General features: G+C 47.9%; 1 long non-coding RNA gene across 1 annotated transcript; it reads right to left on the minus strand.

The window, feature by feature from the left end:
- Window positions 1-1,167: 1,167 nt before the first annotated feature.
- LOC136993547 (uncharacterized) lies at window positions 1,168-13,127 on the minus strand. Its single transcript, XR_010885909.1, has 2 exons — window positions 13,079-13,127; window positions 1,168-2,250 (listed from the first exon to the last, which is right to left on the minus strand). It is a non-coding gene; the product is annotated as an uncharacterized lncRNA (long non-coding RNA).
- Window positions 13,128-13,429: the final 302 nt, after the last annotated feature.

The following is a 13,429-nucleotide window of genomic DNA, read 5'->3' on the forward strand; positions in this document are numbered from 1 at the left end:
TGAAAAATGGCTAAAGAGCAGCCCCCGTTTCACCTCCTCTTTTCCCTGATTGACTCAGCAGCTCCTGGGACAGAGAGAGGAAAGGGGCCTCGAGGTCACAACCTTCACAATCTTCAAAGCCCCTGCCGCTTCCAGCAGCTGTCACAGCTCTCACTGACCATATCCCCAGAAGGTCAGCAAAAAAATAAACACTGGGGCCCGACAGGTCCCCTTCTCATGCAAACTGGCCATTTCCCTCCCTAGCTCCCATTCCATGCATAGCTCACACATAGGAGACCCCCTTGGATTTGCACAGAGCTATGCAAGAGCAAAATGCCACAGAAAATAAAAGCAGAAGGGCTTCCTGGGCAGGCAGGGTGGGAAAAAGAAAAGCGGCTTCCTGAGCTCTCCATGCCCACCCACAGGCTGCTGCAGCCATTTTGTGTGTGTGCAAAGCCTGAAGGTGAAGCTGGGGAGGGGGCTGACTTCTCCCTGGGAGAAAGACTGCAGGGAAGGATGCAGCTTTTATATCTGCTTGTGCATGTGAGAGACAGAAGAAAGAATCCAAAAGAAATAGGAAATGAAGCATAGACTGTAAAAGCCTTTTCATCAGGCTTAGATTGCATCCCTCTCCTACAGCCAGACTGCTTTCTGCACTCACCTTCCTCTGCAAAAAGTCATGATGAAGCAGAAACAGTGCCAGGGAGAAGCGCAGGTTCAAAAGGCCAGAGTGGAAAGGTCCTTTTGCTAAAGGAAATACCCCCTCCCCAGCCCTTTTTTATAGGAGTATCCATTTCACCATCGCCACTAATAATGAAAAGGCTATTTCCTGGCCTTCCCAGCGCGGCTCCCATATGCAGAGAGCTGTTCTGATCTCCATTATTGCAAACCCTTCCCCTCCCACCCCACACTCTTTCCCCAACCCACACCCCCTGTTCCTAAACCCAGCACCAGGGCATGCCCTGAGCCCGTTTTTCAGGCTCCACAGTAAAGCAGGACACTCATTTTCCGATTAAGAGTTTCCAGCCTCTCCTCACAAAGAACAAATGGGCGCTTAACATAACCGGATCACCGGACACAAACCTGTCGAGTGGATTTTTATCTATGTCCCGCGGCTGGAGGGGGAGGCGGAAGGGGCTGGCGACCTGCAAGAAAACCCCCCAGGAAGAAAAGGCAGCGACAGGGATGTGGGAAGTCACTTTATTTATTTGGTGCTGGCTGGGTACAGCAAAGAGGCGCCCTGCTCTGCACTCGCTCCCTCCGGGGGCAGCGGGGCCAGGTGAGGGCCGCGGGGCGCCCGGCGCTGCCAGGCAGGGTGGTGTGCAGAGCCGCTCACCTTGCCCTGCTCCTGCGCACACTCTCCGCTGCTGCGTGCTTAAACAAAGAAAGTTGCACAATCAAAGCCGTGTGTCGTACCCCCCCCCCCCGGTTAAGGTGGCTCCCAGGGGGGTAGCAGGACGTCCCTTCCCTGCCCGCTGTCATGCTGGAGGCCAGCTCGTCCCCCACTCTCTCTCGCCGCTCCCCGGCGTACTGACGCCCTTTCATTATTGCACTGCTCGCTGCAACCGTGACAGTAGTGCAACAGGGAAAGAGGGGCAGCCCGCCTGGTGGTCCCGGTGCTGGCCCAGCAGCCGCAGCCGGCCCCTTGGCCTGCAGCCCGGCCGGAGGGAGAGCCCCGGGAGGGGGTGTCCTTCCTGCCTTTGTCCTAGCGCTGGCTGCTCCCCCGGGGTGATGCTGGCAGGTTAAAGCAAGGGCAAGGGCAGGGTCGGCCGTGCAGCCAGGAGGCAGTGGGCATGGCCCCATCTCCGGGCTGCGGGACCTCCCCTGGCCACCCCCCCGGCAGGAGGCACAGTGGGCTCAGCACAGTCCCGCTGCCCGGGCCCCGGCTCGCAAACCCCCGCGGCAGCGGCTGCTCCGCCGCACCCGGCTCCAACCCCTCCCAGCCTCCCTTTCCCTGGGCCTCAGAGGTCCCGAAAAGGGACCGAGGGGACCACCTGAAATGGAAGGCAGGGCCACCCACTCGGCCATCCCAGCTGCTGTCAGCCCCCAGCTGAACACTTACAAAGCGGAGAGGAGATTCACCCCCGCCAGCCCGCTCCTTTCCCACGTACCTCTGTGTGCAGCTTGGGGAAGGGCCTGAGCTCAGCCCAGCCCGTGCTGTGCGCCCCGACCACTGACACAGCCCTGGCTCCACGGCCCGGCCTCATTTATGTGGAGACTGACGGGGTAGCTCACCGGCCGCACGCACCGGGCAGAGACGCGAGCTTTGTTCTGAGGAGGTTATTGGGATCAGAGCCTTGGCCTCTTTGTGCAATGCTCTGCTTTGCACTAATTTTTGGGCTGGGATCAGGCACAGAAAGAGCAAGCGTGGCTATATGTATCTCCTCCCATCCCTTGATGGGTGTTTACATCATTATGTAAAATAGGCACCCTTCAAACATCTCAAGTCTGATACTATTTTAAAATGGAGACGTGATGGGTTTCTCCAGTTTCAATCGCTGCTTGCACTTTTTAAGCACAAGGCCGTTTTGAATCCTGTGTGATAACATCAAAAATATGCCCATTACTCACAACCTGAGTCACCACAATAGCACGATTACTTGTCACAAATAACATTTCTGTGCAATTACTTGCCTATCTAACAATGCTTCGCATTTCACAACTTTTCCCTTAACTCGATGGGCACATAGGATTATTTTTTTTCCTGCTGTGGTTTTCTTCTCTCCATGAAGAATACCCTCCAAAGAAAAGACCCTATAAGCAATATTGCACTACTACCCTGATCACAAAAGCAGAGGCAATATTGATAGGGTCTCATCCTTAAGGTTAGGAAGCTGGATTATGTGTCTTGCGGCAGGTGACTGGAGGGAGCTTCATTCCATGCCTGCAAATGGGGAAGGGGTAAAAAGTTAGAAAGCAGTGCACTGCCCTATGGATTGCAGCACCATGTGCGCCCAGGAGGGTAGGGGCATGGAGGGGTGCAGGGATGGATAAGTCTCTGACCCCCACAGAATCTGTGCGTGGCCTCTATCCCTTCCCTCAGGACATGTTTAACTCCAGTGTGGACTTTATCCGGGTTTCTGTTTCTCTCTCCCTGCTCCTCACATTCTTCTTCTGTGTAAATTTCTCTCCTTTATTAATAAACTCAGTCAATTAGCTGCCTAGTTAGAGGCAGGAAAGTGCTATTTATTTGATTAGCTGATAGTTGTATTTTTGAACCTCTTAGTAACAGGCGTCAAGCCCTCAGAGAACTTCCTTTCTAGGGCTGTCCTACTTGGAAAGCCCAGTGTTTTAAAATATCCCTCCCTTCATTGGAAATCACGGGATTAAGTACACACCAAAAATTAGAAAGCGAAACAAGATCTCCAGGGCTGGCTCTCCAGCACTGACTTCACATTAATGCACACAGATTAAACAGTGTTTGGAGACGCACACGTGTTTTGCACTAGCTTGATTTGTTTGGCTTTTTCTTCTCTTCCGCTTTCCGCAGCACCTTCTCTGTCCTAGGCTGCAAGGCACAATTTTCATCAGGGCTGGTTTAGTGCTGAACACACCAAGGGGCCCAGAAGAGAATCCCAGGGAGGGGCCAGGACACCTCCAACTTCAGGGCTGCTTTGCCAACTAGATTCTTCCTCCGCAGACTGGCTCCTAGCAAACCTGCCCACTGCATCTGTCACCTAGGAGCACTTGGGAGCCCAGGGTGAAGGGGAAGGAGTCTTCATTCCCAGGCCATCCCAAACCAGTTCATGATTTTGACACTTTAGCTTCTTTTTCCTCAGCCTGCTTTCCAGTGGATTAAATAAGAGTGCAATGGAGAGACAATCCCTTAATTCATGGATTCCTGGCTAATTTATGCATACCACACTGATCTGGTCTTTGCCATTAGAGATCCCTGGTGTTTGGCATACTGGTGTGAGGCAGCCCTGTATCCCCTTTGATGTTGCCTGACTTGCCCAAAGGAGCTGAAAACCAAGGACATGCCAAAGAAAAGGGAACAGGGGGAAGGTCCATTAATTGTTTGGTTTTCTAATGAACTGATAAAACAAAATTTCCAGTTTGCCCCAACTCCTCCTCTATCCCCATTATTTGAGAAGCTTGTTGGAAGCAAACAGGAATCCTCTCCCTCCCCCCACCGCATTATTTATTTGTATTAGCCTTTGCTTATGCTAATTAAAAGGCCATGTTCTCAGAGATTGCTGTATGCAGCTCAGAATTAGTTTTATCAAACTTTGGTATTTTCATTACCTTGGCAAAACCTCGTATTTTATCCTGCCTCTCTGCTTCTCAACAATCCCTGCAACCTAGACATCTGAGAACATGAAAAAAAAAAAAAAAGCAACTAGGCTCAGCCTTACCTTTCCATCTATTACTGTTCAGTCTCTATTTTGCTTATATTTACCATGTCTTTTTCCACTCTTCAGCCTCGCTGTTATTTCAAACAAGACTTATGCTTAACACACACGATTTAACTTCTCCAGTGGCCCAACAGACAAACCCACTGGCGAGTTTACAGTGGAAACATACAATTCATACATCAAGCGATGTTGCTATTGAATCAGTAACGAGGGGAATAAAATTGGCAATTTCTACACAACTTAGGTTTTCAGTAGTTGCAGAAGCTACAACTGGCAGGAGAGAGCAAGGGATGTAATTAGAGAAGTCAGGCATGAGTTAAGGTCCAAGCAAAGGCAATTAAGTTACTTTGTCTTTATGTTTCTGGATCTGTGCTGAGTGTCTAGATGTGTCTCAAGAATTTCCTTATCTCCAACACTCCAAGCAGGCGCCCTGCACCCTGGAGTGGTGCATTGGCACAGGACTCCCCACACCTTTTTTTTTTTTTTTAATAAGACAGAAAAATAAAGACTGAAACAACCTCCAATAATATTCTTCCAGTTTGCAAACAATATGCAAACCATGGGTCAATCTATGCCCTATAGCAAGGAGGCTTCTCTGGAATGTATATGGGGTTATTTTAAAATAAACGTTTAAACACGAGATTATGAAATGCATGCTATTTATACTCCAGGAGGCTCAGCATCTCTAGATATGTTTAGAAACCTCTCTCGCCTTTAATCACAGTTATAGAAACTAAATGGAAATGTCACCAGGACTAGTATGGAAATAATGCTTTAAATGTTGCTCAATAAAGGAAGGTTTTTTTGTTTTTTGGGGGTTTCTTTCTTTTTTTTTTTTGGCCAGTGAGCATGGGGGAAACTTTAATTGGAGTGGAGTCATTGCAGTATTTTTTAAGCCCCCCTTTCCTGATGTTAGCGGACAGATAAACTGAAGCGTCTCTACTATGAAGCTCAGGGCTAAATAAAGTAGTGAACTGATTCTCCAGAGCTCAGAGGCCTCCTGCTCCCTTGCGAGATCAGACCTTGTCTTCTCTGGTTTAGTTTAGGGAGCCATTTCCCCTTCCTTTCATTGCTGTTTGTTTGTTTGTTTCTCTTGTGGTTAAAGGTGCCACTTCAGGCGAGCGGTTTTTTTAAATTTCCATCTCAGTTGCAACCTAACAAAACATAGCGAGGCAACAACTCTTCAGTCCAGTCTTGTTTTCCTGGTCACAGCCATTTCGCTAGCCTGAGGAAAGGAGACCATTTAAAAGCCATCTTGCAATTAAATACATTATATAGTCTACAATATATTTTTTGCAGAGGAATTGACACTATTACCAAAGGTCAGAGCAAACACTTTGGAAACAGCTGTAGGCTGAGACTTGATTTAGAGTTTTCCATTCTATTTGATATTTTTATCATTGTTTTAAAACTGGAAAGTGTTGCCTTTTTAATTCTCTCTCTCTCTTTTTTTTTTTTTTTTTTTTTGAGAGAGAGAGAGAAAATTCTTAGCATTCCAGTCCTGGCTCCTTAAGTCTATCTAGCAAGTTTGTACAAATCCATCCAGAGAAAAAGGGGATTCTTGCTTCCATGCAAGAGTCAACCTGTCCAGGTGTGAGAGACTCCAGAAAGCAAGGGCTGGTAATCATCTCCAAAAACACCACCTTCCTGAGCAGATTGCACTCACTGAGCTTGGGGATCACTGGTCACCCACAGCCACTTATCAATACGTTCCCCTTCCCCTGAATCACAGGGGATTACACTCCAGAATGTCCTGCCATTTGATTCTTGCTTATAATATTTAGTTTGTGGGTTTCAATAACCCTTTTCTCAGCAGCAACATTTCCTCGGCTGGCAGAAGCCAGATCTGCGTCAGTGAGCTCCATTAAAAGGAATGACAGAGCTCCTTAAACAGCCTAGACTTTGTAACCCCACAATACGGCTTTTCTGCATGGTGTTTACCAGCGCTCTGCTGTCTGATGGAAAAAAAAAAAAAATCTCGTGGTACTAAATGCAGGAGCAAAATAGGCTAAATCCTATCACCTTGGAAGCGCTGAGCCCACCTCTGGCCCGGCATGCACAGCAGGGCAAGAGAAATGTCTCTTAGTCGCCTCGACTGCCAAAGGAGGATGTGTGGGGCTACTAGGGGGTCCCCCTACCACACCTTCAGCCCCAAATAACACTTCCCCCCGTGGCAGGGGCCAGACTGCCCTCACCAAATACCCATCCGCCAACAAACTGCAGGTCCCCTTGTGGCAGCGCAGGGGCAGGGGGCCGTTTCTCTGCAGGCCCCCAAGGGCTGGGTGCTGCAAGAGGGGAAAAGGCCCCTCCTGCCCCTGCCCAGCTGAGGCCCTCCCCCAAACCACCCAGGAGCAGCGAGAGCAGGAGCGACCTTAACGCAGCTCTAGCACTAAATGCAATGACTCAAAAAGTCCCCCTGAAAAAAAAAATCCCTCTGAAAACTTAAACCATCTGATTTCACTTTCCGCTCCAATTGGTTGTGTAGCCAGGGCGCAGGTCTGGCCTCCTCCACCACACTAATACCCTATGTGTGCTGCCTCCACAGAGGAGGGGTTCTTTTAACAAGTTTATGCAACAACAGGATGGAGGCTCCGCCGGAGCCCTTCCCCCCGCGGCCCGACCTGATTCCCCGCATTCCTCCCGCGCCCTCCCCCTCCGACCCAACTGGAGCCGCACTCTGGCATCTCCACACACATGCAAATGGTTTCCCTTGCACAAATACAGACTCCTGAAGGGGCCTTTGCTTCCGAATCCCCCCCCCTTTTTTTTTCGCTTTCCTCCAGTGCTTTTTTTTTTTTTTTTTGGCGCTGTTACATTCCTCAGCCAGGCAGGGTTAAAAAAAAAAAAGAGAGAGAGAGAGAGAGAGACAGAGAGACAGAGACAGAGTGGGGAAGGGAGGGTTTGGAATGTGTAACCTCCATCCCAGGCCCAAACCTAAAGGGAACCCCCTCTGCCTCGCACCCCAGGCAGGCCTTGGAGGAGCTCCCAGAGCCCTCGGTGGGCTCCGTAGCTGGGGCCCCAGCCCAAAGCGATGGGACCAGGTCCTTGTGGCTGCCCAGGCCTCTCCCTCTATCGCCCGCTTCAAATCCCCCTGACCAGGAGAGCTGTTCAAGGGTAGCTATCGTATTATTTTTAAGTGCAGAACTTTATACAGAAAAAACAAACAAATATATACATTTCCCCCCCATGACTTCTCCACCTCCGAACAAGGCAGGCTACCATGCCGGAGAGGCCATCTTACAGCCCTGCATTAGCCCCACCAAGGCTTTCACTTGCTGATGGGCTCCACGCACACTCCGAGCCAAGCGCTGCCCTGCGATGGGGTGGCCTCCATCTTCTATCTCATCCTCCCTTCCTGCCCTTCCTCCTTCGCTGGGCGAAGAGCTCCTGCTCACTTCCACTCGGGTTGCTCGCGTGCTCCTATTGATGCCGAGGGGGAACGACCCCCCCCCCACCAGCGGAGCCTTTTCACATTTCACTCTCTCCCACTTTTTAATTAATCAAAAAATCAGGAGGAGGAGGGAAAAGCCCCACAGCTAAACAGGCCTCCCCATTCCTTAACGCACACAAAAATGGCAACCGTGCTACAATGCACAGAGATGCATGAAAAGAAAAGCTCTAGAGAAAGGGAGCCATGCAGGCTCAGGTTACCTCCACGGAGGCATGGGAAACGTCCCGCATCCGCCACCGACACTGTGCCTCCGGTTCAGACTCGGAGGCTTAGCCTTCTCCTCTGGGTGCGAAGGGGAGCCAGGCTTCAGCTCCTCACAAGAAATACAGGGATTGAAAAGGTGTCTTTTGTTTGCTTCCTTGTTCATTGAAGAACTGGAATGCCTTTTTGAGGATTCAGCTTCCCCGCGTCCCTCTAAAATGGGATTCGCCCCTCAGGATGTGGTCCTCCATTTTCTGCCTCCCCATGGCTCGCTTGCGAGCACGCCCTGGCCTGGCTTGGGATGTGCAACGCAATCTGAAAACGCTCCTTTACCTAGATTTGATTTCCAATATGACGGCTCTCCCCACCCCCACCCTTTGCTCCCAAGGTAACAGCTCAAGGCTTCAGGAAAAAAAAAAAAAAAGAGAGAGAGAGAGGAGAGAGAGAGAGAGAGAGAGAGAGAGAAAGGTCCCATCCCCCAGCCCTCCAAACCCCTTTCTTAGCAGCTGCAAGTGAAAATACCACATCTGCCTCCAACTACACTGCGAGTGACAGTCACCAACGTATTGTTATTTAAAGATCAATTCTGAATGCAATATTACTGCTCCTAGGCCTACATCACCCCGCGTCTTTCAGACCTGATCCGCGTTTGCTATTGAGAAGCGCAGGGAAAGATTATGTCTTTCAAAATCCTATTGATTATTATTTACATGCCTTCTACTGTTTTTCTAAATGAAAATGAAGGTATCAATATTACTTCAATCTTAACAGTAATTCCTCTAAAAGTGAAATACAATGGAACTTGGAAAATACATCAATAGGAAGCAAAAATTAAATAGCCTGTGAATATATGTGTATACATTAAAGTCACTGAATTCCATACACAACAATAACATCCTTAGGTTCATAAAACTCTTGACTTTTATACCAGAAGCAAGAAAATACTCAAACCTGGTCAGGATATTTTTAAAGGTGATAGTTGCTCTAAAGGAGGACAAGAGGGCTTTAAAATGTGAATAGGCCAGCTTTTTATTTTACAACTTGGACACACAAACCCACGCTAGTGGCGGAAAGGGCAGTCCATTTTGTACAGTGAAGCAGTCAAAACAGGGAACAAAACCCAAGGAATTTCCATACAGACCACTCAATCTAAACATAAAACAAACAAACAAAAGCGTAGGTATTTTTTAGGCAATTTCTACATGATCTTGACATTTTTATGCTTGCTCAAGTCTTGGGGGGGGGGGAGGACAGGGGGAAAAAAATCAGAGTAGGGGGATGGATCCCTGCTAAAATGCATTAAATAACTACAGAATCCCATAATGTCAGGGGCTGGGTGTGCAACAGTAACTGATCATAAGGATGTATTAGGACTGGAACCAAATGCTTTGACAATATTATTGCACTGCTTTATTTGTGCAGACAGTAGTGCAACATTGTCAGAGCCAGCGATACCAGCAGCCACTGTCACGTTCTGCACAGCTGTCCCTGCATCCTTTTGTAAGGGACTGTTACATTAGTGTTAACCACAATAACGTTTTTGTGTTTAGCCCCAATAAAACTCTGCATGACAAAGTTTATTCCCAATCGTAATTAGACAAGGTAAAAAAACAACAACAAAAAGTTAAAAAAAAAAAATGAGAGAAAGGGAGAGAGAAAAGGAGAGAGAGAGAGAGAGAGAGAGAAAGAAAGACCACTGTTAGTATGGCTTGTTAAACAAACCATTCAAGTCTTTTGCTGCATGGCCAGTATATCTAGGCACGGTATGTTTTAAAGGTTTTATACAATAAAATATTTTGCTGTAGTAACAGAGAATAAAAGAACAAGACATACAAGTCAGCATCCCCAAATGTATGTGTTTCCATAAAAAGCAAATTGGTCAGTCGACGAATCTGAACTACATAATTTAAATAAATGCTCGCAGAAAGTGCCACCCCCCTCCCATGCCTTCAGAAGTTTTCTTAATTGTGCTGTGTATTTTATGATGGTTGACCAGCACAGACCAAAAAGCCTGATGGTGGTGTGTAAATAAAATGGTATAAATACACAGTGCTTTGATGTGCTATGGAAAATGTTACAGAAAGGGTGAGACTTTGTATACAAAAATATCTAGTGTCTGTGTTTCAACCTCACACATATCTGTATGTGCCACCACTCCAAAAGCACAGTATAAACACCACAGATTCTTAGAAACAAATCAACAGCAGTAAATCCCAATAGACGTTAATAGGGACCACCTCAAACATACATGGAAAAGTTTCTATAAGGTGAAAAACTATAATGAATTGTCATACAATTTCAGTGTAGATATTGTATGGAGGTGTGTAGAAATTAATAACAAATTACTCACAATGTATTGGTAAACAAAGCAGGCAATGTGATGCCTTGAGAAGTCCCAGAAATGTTTGGAGCTTATGTTTTAAATAGGATATGTTTAAAATATTCCTGCCCATTTATGTATAATGACATAAAAATGTATAACCCAGAATCTCTCTCCTTATTTAAAACCACTCCCACATGTATAAAACCTTATTTCACACACGTGCATAAATACACTGGAGGAGGCATCTATTTTAGGGTTGTTTGCCCACTCTGAAGAGGGTGGGCTGCTAAAGGGGGTCATGTTTCTGCCAGCCAATGCCCTTTTAATATTGCACTGCTCATCATAATTGCCAGTAGTACAACAGAAAAAGGGCTCTGGACAACAGCATACTTCAGAGACTTTCCAATATAAATGATAAATCAGTTAGAAACTTCTCCAAGTGATGGCCTTCTGTGCATGATTTACTCTAAAACAGATCAGTTGCATGCAAAAAAAAAAAGGAGTTTCTTTAACAACCAAATTGTTTCAATGCCATTTTTCAAGATTAGATTTTAATATTTCACAACTGCATCTTGTATCAACTTCAGCAAGATTTTAGATAAGCTTGTTTTAGGGACTTTTCTTCTTCTCAGTGATAAATGTATTGCACTTGAGTTTATGAAAGCAAAGACCAGAATTGGATTGTCCTCCCTATGTTTCAGGACCAGTATATTACACAAGTATGTAAAATAATATTTAATCTAATTCATTACAAAGACACAAGAGGAGAAGTTCACATATTTTTCTATTACTTTTATCTGAATCCTCTGCTAAAATATTTGATATTTATTAAATACATGCTTGCTAGTAGCTTAAATTATTTTGATTTATTTTTAAGCGCTAAGGAAATTTTGCTATTTTAAACAAGCATCTAAAGAAGCTTTCAAAACAACTGCTATCCAGAAGTGAGAAACTTAAAAAAAAAAAAACCAACTATTTGCACCGTAAAAAACAATATTATTGAAAATTTTTCCTCTTTAAAAAAATATATTGGTAGGAAGGAGAAAACATCAGTTAATCATTACAAATCAGACATTCCAAATAATTTTTGCAATAAGTAACATTTAAAAGTCAACTTGTCAGTCTTTTGGTTTCAAACTGTTTACCATTTGTTTCTTTAAACAATTTCAAACTTCAAAAAAACACTGGAAAATGTAACTACTTGTTAAATAAGAATCACTGGAAAAATGATAACATACTTTGATTTCAAACTTCAAACAATGCAAAAATCAATGCAAAGAAATTCAAACTTTAAAGCAACTTTTCATAAACTGTATAGACAAGTAAGAATCATACCAAATACTAAAATGAATTAAACTGATTGAAGTCAGAGGGAATTTTGCCTGAGTGAGAAAATGCACTAAATGAATTTTAGTTGTCAAATTTACAGAGTAGTATTAACAAAAAGCCAATTGATTTGGAAATGTCCCAACCCAATTAGAATCTTAAACTATATCATTATTTTCTGATTGCATTTTAATTTTTTTCCTCCTTTTTTTTGTACAATGATTTATCCCTGACCCAGAAGCCTAGGCTAGTTTGGAGATATTTAAAAGAAAAGGAAAAAAAAGAAAGAAAGAGAAAGGTAGAAAAAGGGGAAGAAAGAGGAGGGAAAAAAGAGAAGAATGTGCTTTAAACTTTAGGAAGTTTTTTTGATCCCAGAGCCCAGGTTTGTGTTCGAGGGTACGAGCTTTCCTAACACAACTCGGTGAGACCACACACTGGAGGGAAACGGAGCGGAATTGGGGCAAAGTGCAAGAATGCCAAAGAAACACTTCGGGCTGCTCACCCTGGTTTATTGCAAAAACTCTGGACTATTTAAGCAAAGCATTAGTTTTACGAGATTTAAATATTAAGCCAATATAAATAGTGACTGGAGATAGCATGTGACTTATTGCCTCGCTCTTTCTGGCTCCTAAGCAAAAAGGACAGATTTCTCAAGCAGGATCCCTTCGCAAAGAGAAAGCCTGCTCCGCACAGCGCGCCGGGCCGGGCCGGGGCGCCGCTGCGGGCGCGGGGCGCGGGGAGGCGGCTCCGCGCGGCGCGGGCACCGGCCGCGGAGCGGGCAGCGGGCGGCGGGCGGCGAGCGCGGCGCTCGGGACGGGCCGGGGCCGCAGCCGGGGCCGGGGCCGCTCGCGGCGCAGACGCTCGGGAGCGGACACAGCCCCGCTCGCCGCAGCCCGCGGCTGCCCGCGCCCGCCTCGCCCCGCGCGGCAGCTCCGCGCCCGCGGCCCCGCGCCGCCTCCCCGCTCCGCCGCCGCTCCGCCGGCGGCCCCCCCGCTCCCGCCGCTCCGCCGCCGCAAAAATACAAAATTGATAAAAAGGTGGGTGTGGGGGGGGAAATAACCCAACGGCTCGCGCGCCCCCGCGGGAAGCCGCGCCGGCCCAGCGCCGTGCGGAGCGCGGAGCGGCCGCGCTGCTGCCGCCGCCCGCCCGCCTGCCCCGCCCCGCGCCGCGCCGCGCCGCGCCGCACCGCCCCGCTCCGCGCCGCGCCGCCGCCGCTCCCGCCATTTGCGCGCCGGGGCCGCGGCGGGGCCCGCGCCGCGCCGCTACCTGCCCCGCGCCCCGCCGCTCCCGCGCCCCGCCGCGGCCAAAGTTGCCCGGAGGAGCGCGGCGGGGGCGGCGCGGCCCTGCCCCCCGCGCCCGGCGCCGCCGCCGCGGGCCGAGCCGCCCGCGCCGCGGCTCCGTGTCCGAACCGGTAAAAATTGGGGAAAATCCTCCGGTACCAACCTCATGGCCTCCCCGCTCCGGCCTCCATCTTTGACTAGTTGACATTCAGCTCCTGCCTGACCAACTCCTCATTAGCATACCTCCCCCGCCATTGGCTCGCCCCTGCGCTAGTCTTTGCCACCGCCTCCCCCATTGGCTCTCGCGGAGGATATTTAAAAATATTATCCTCGCGCCCATTGGCGCCCGGGGCCCCGCGTCACGGCATACTCTTTATTTTAACAATGAATGCACAAACACATTCTTCCATTCACAAATTTTTTTTTTCCTGTAGTTTGCCCGCCTTTTCTCCAACTACATTTTCATTGATTTTTTGTTTCAACTGAGGGGGTCCTGGTTGTAAACAGATAAATC

The sequence above is a fragment of the Apteryx mantelli genome, chromosome 17 (assembly GCF_036417845.1).
Source record: "Apteryx mantelli isolate bAptMan1 chromosome 17, bAptMan1.hap1, whole genome shotgun sequence".
Classification (NCBI taxonomy): domain Eukaryota; kingdom Metazoa; phylum Chordata; class Aves; order Apterygiformes; family Apterygidae; genus Apteryx; species Apteryx mantelli.